This window comes from Budorcas taxicolor, chromosome 10, assembly GCF_023091745.1.
Source record: "Budorcas taxicolor isolate Tak-1 chromosome 10, Takin1.1, whole genome shotgun sequence".
Classification (NCBI taxonomy): domain Eukaryota; kingdom Metazoa; phylum Chordata; class Mammalia; order Artiodactyla; family Bovidae; genus Budorcas; species Budorcas taxicolor.
In genome coordinates this window covers 63,693,173-63,697,996 of record NC_068919.1, presented here as the reverse complement: position 1 = coordinate 63,697,996, position 4,824 = coordinate 63,693,173, and positions in this window count along the sequence as shown.

The following is a 4,824-nucleotide window of genomic DNA, read 5'->3' as shown; positions in this document are numbered from 1 at the left end:
GGAGCCTGGACAGAGGAGCCTGGTGGGCTATAGTCCATGGGGTCGCAAGAGTCGCGACTTAGTGACTGAACCACCAGAGGGGGGAGAAGTGGAAGCAGTGACAGATTTTATTTACTTGGGCTCCCAAATCACTGCAGATGGTGACTGCAACCATGAAATTAAAAGATGTTTGCTCTTTGGAAGAAAAGCTCTGACAAACCTAGACAGCATATTAAAAGGCAGAGACATCATTTTGTGGTGAGCAGAGTGAGCTGGGACTCAATAAAATCTCTTTGGGTTGTAAATTAGTTCTTTTTTTCACTTTCTTTTTACTTTGCCTAGAATGGACATCTTGAGTTTTTGCCTTGCTCTGTCTGGCTGAGTTTCCTTAGTGTATGAGTATTCTAGATCTATCCCTGTGGCTACTGTATGGTGAATACAGAGAAAAGAGAGCGAGCCGGGCAGTCAGGCAAAGAAAAAAGAAATTTATTAGAGGGAAACGAGAGGGTGACTAGCCCTTAAGGAAAACCAGTGTCCTCCCTTTCTGATGGGGTCTTTCTTATACCCCACCAATGAAAAATTCTCTGAAGGGATGGTTAATTTTTAGCCTGTAGTTGAGTCCTGTGGTCATGTAGCCAGAAGTCTGGAATCTGGTGGTCTCATAGCTTTGAGAAGGTAGGTGCCAGTGGGAAAACAGAATGTCATTTGGGCAATTCGGTCAGTCTCAAGGGTCACCGTGATATTATTCTTTGTTTGTGAGGTCAACATAATGAGCCATTTCCAGCATGAGCCCCCATGCAGACCCTGGCATTCAGCCTTTTTGATTTGGGATAAGGGCCGAAGGTCAATCTTCCATAAATGCTTCCTGCGGGACAAGGGCGTTATGGAGGTGAGATGAGAAAAGCATGTTTGTGGGTCAAGGGAATTGGCATAAGGTTGAAGTTTTTGATAATTTGAGCTAGTTAGAAGCAATTCATGGATAGTTGGGTTGGTGAAGGCTCATAAGTGGTTCTGAAGAAATTTTGAAAAAGGACACATTAAACATGGGCCAAAATTATCAGACCACCTGACCTGCCTCTTGAGAAACCTATATGCAGGTCAGGAAGCAACAGTTAGAACTGGACATGGAACAACAGACTGGTTCCAAATAGGAAAAGGACTACGTCAAGGCTGTATATTGTCACCCTGCTTATTTAACTTCTATGCAGAGTACATCATGAGAAACGCTGGGCTGGAAGAAGCACAAGCTGAAATCAAGATTGCTGGGAGAAATATTAATATGACCAGATATGCAGATGACACCACCTTTATGGCAGAAAGTGAAGAGAAACTAAAAAGCCTCTTGATGAAAGTGAAAGAGGAGAGTGAAAAAGTTGGCTTAAAGCTCAACATTCAGAAAACAAAGATCATGGCATCTGGTCCCATCAGTTCATGGCAGATAGATGGGGAGACAGTGGAAACAGTGTCAGACTTTATTTTGGGGGGCTCCAAAATCACTGCAGATGGTGACTGCAGCCATGAAATTAAAAGACGCTTACTCCTTGGAAGAAAAGTTATGAACAACCTAGACAGCATATTTAAAAGCAGAGACATTACTTTGCCAAGAAAGGTCCATCTAGTCAAGGCTATGGTTTTTCCAGTGGTCATGTATGGACATGAGAGTTGGACTGTGAAGAAAGCTGAGTGCTGAAGAATTGATGCTTTTGAAGTGTGGTGTTGGAGAAGACTCTTGAGAGTTCCTTGGACTGCAAGGAGATCCAACCAGTCCATTCTGAAGGAGATCAGCCCTGGGATTCCTTTGGAAGGAATGATGCTAAAGCTGAAACTCCAGTACTTTGGCCACCTCATGTGAAGAGTTGACTCACTGGAAAAGACTCTGATGCTGGGAGGGATTGGGGGAAGGAGGAGAAGAGGATGACAGAGGATGAGATGACTGGATGGCATCACTGACTCGATGGACGTGAGTCTGAGTGAACTCTGGGAGTTGGTGATGGACAGGGAGGCCTGGGGTGCTGCAATTCATGGGGTTGTAAAGAGTCAGACATGACTGAGCGACTGAACTAAACTGAACTGAAGGCTAGTAGCTATTTTTTCAGGGCTCTTGGTGAGGTCTTTAGAAAAGCTTTGGTAGTAATTTTAAAAGGTTGTGAGTCCTGCTGTCCCTGTTCCAATCCCAGCCACTATTTCTGTACTTATTAATAGAGGAATGAATTGATTTGCCCATTTTGGTTGGTTATAAATTAGTGAGATAGGGAGGGTCTGTAAGGAAAATGTGGTTTCCAGGTTATGCCAAGGGATTTGGCTACTTGTTGAGTGATATGGAAGACTAAAGCTGGCCCATTATTGGATTGGAGAGAGTGGGAAGTCAAAGGGTGGGATGATTTCTTGTATGAGAAACTATGCTACTCAGTTTCTGAGGCAGTTTCTGATCTTGTAGGAAAAGCCTCAATCCACCCTGAAAACGTATCTCTGAGCATGAGTTTTAATTTTTCAGTTGGAGGCATGTGAGTGAAGTCAATTGGCCAGTCCTCTGCTGGGATATTCCCTAAAGCCTGATGTGTTGGGAATGAGGGAATAGGCTTTAGGGCTCCCTGCAGTGAGACTGAGGAACAGATAATGCAAGAGTGAGTGATTTGTTGTAGGAGTGAAAGAAGTTTAGCGGAGTGATACAAGGTCTTCAGTTCAGTTCAGTCACTCAGTTATGTCTGACTCTGCGACCCCATAGGCTGCAGCATTCCAGGCTTCCCTGTCCATCACCATCTCTCAGAGCTTGCTCTATCAAACTCAGGTCCACTGAGTAGGTGATGCCATAAAAGGTCTTAAGAGATGATGAAGAGGTCTAGTGCCTGCATGTAGGGCCTGATGAATGTCCATAAGAATCTGTGTGGCCTGAGGCTGGGGAAGGACATAGCAGCCCTGTTTTTGTACCGAGTCTCCTTGAGGTTGTGCTCCTTGTAATAATCGTGTTTTCTTCTGGGAGGTGAAGGGGCTTTATGTTGGGGATTACCATGAGTTGTTGAGTTGGTGATCAGAGTGAGGCTTTTTTCGCTTCTCTCTCTGCAGTGTTATTACCCCATAAAATGAGCCTGAGGCTGCCTGGTGACCTCGGCAATGTATCATGCCTACTTCAGTTGCCATGTTAGCTGCTTTTAAAAGTTGGAGTATAAACGGGGCGTTAGTTATGGGAGAGCCTTTTGTAGATAGGAGCCCTCGTTCCTTCCAGGGGGCAGCATGTGAGTGTACGATGTGGAAGGTATATTTAGAGTCAGATGTATGTTTGCTCTCTTGTTAGCTGCGAGGGTAAAGGCTCTAGTTAGTGCAATAAGTTCTGCCTTTTGGGAAGAGGTTCCCGAGGGGAGAGGCTGGGATTCAATACTTTCGGTGTCAGAGACAACTGCACATCCAGCTCCCTTTTTCTCTTTCTGATGTCGTAGAGAAGCTGCCATCAATATACCAAGTAAAGTCAGGGCTGTTTAAAGGGGTTGAGGAAATATGGGAGAAATGGGGCATCAGGTCTTCTAAGCCTCTTTGCAAGTATGGATGGGGGGCTCAGAAGAACTAGGGATAAGGGTGGCAGGGTTGAGAGTAGGACAGCGTTCAAAGGAGAACTTGGGAGATTCAAGAAGGGTGACATGAATTAGCTGGATGCATGAAGGAGCTAGAAGGGTCATGGATTTGTGAGAAAGTAAGTCCTTAAAGTCATGTGTGGCGAACGAATGACAGTGGGTGCTCCAAATAAGTTTTTTACTTTCCTGAGTGAGAATTGCAGCTGCTGCCAGAGCACGTAGGCAGGCTGACTATCCTTGAATTGTGGTATCTAGTTGCTCTGACAGATGAGTGACAGGGGTGAAGGAGGGGCCCTGATTTTGTCCCAAAACTCCTAGGGCAATTTTGTGTCTCTCAGGAGTGTAGAGTATAAAGAGGCGAGATAGGTCAGGAAGTGTGAGAGCTGGGGCTGAGGGAATGGCTTGCTTAAGGGTCTTAAAGGCTGAATGGATATTTTATTTTAGCTCTAGGGGTTCTGGAAGATCTAGGGTAGCTTGACATAGGGGTTGTGCCAAGAGGGGGAAATTAGAAATCCAGAGGCGTAGATATCCAGCTAACCCCCAGAAGGACAGAATCTGTTTTCAATGTAAGGAGTGGTAGGGTTGATATAAGGGACTTTCTATCGGTAGTGATATATCTTTTTGTTGGTGTTAAAAGGACTCCAAGATAGGTGACTCTAGGAAGAGAAAGCTGAACCTTAGTGGGAGATGCTCAGTAGCCTCAATTGGCTAGAAAACTGAGGAGTTGTATAGTGTGTTGTTGAGAGTGTGTAAGCGAAGGACTACAAAGGAGGAGATCGTCCACATATTGGAGGACAGTACTCAGAGTAAGGTCAAGAGAGGTTAGGTCTGATGCTAGAGCTTGGCCAAAGAAATGCGGGCCTTCATGAAAGCCTTGTTGGAAGACTGTCCCTGTCAGCCGTTGGGAGCAATGATTGTCTGGATTAATCCAGATAAAGGCAAAGAGGTCTTTAGAGTTTGGGTGCAAAGGGATGGTAGAGGAGGCATCCTTGAGGTGTAGAACAGTGAAGTGGGTAGTGGAAGAGGGAATGAGAGAGACAGGGTACAGGGATTTGGAACTACTGGATGTATGGGGACAACAGCCGCATTGATGAGTCTCACGTCCTGGACCAGGTGATAGGAGCCATTTGACTTTTTGAGGGGTAAGATAGGGGTGTTATAGGGAGAGTGGCTTGGGCGCAAGAGGCCCTGATGTAGCAGTTTAGTGACGATAGGCTTTAACCCTTGTTGATGTTTTTGGGAGATTGGGTGTTGTGGTTGATTGGGGAGTTTGGGGGGG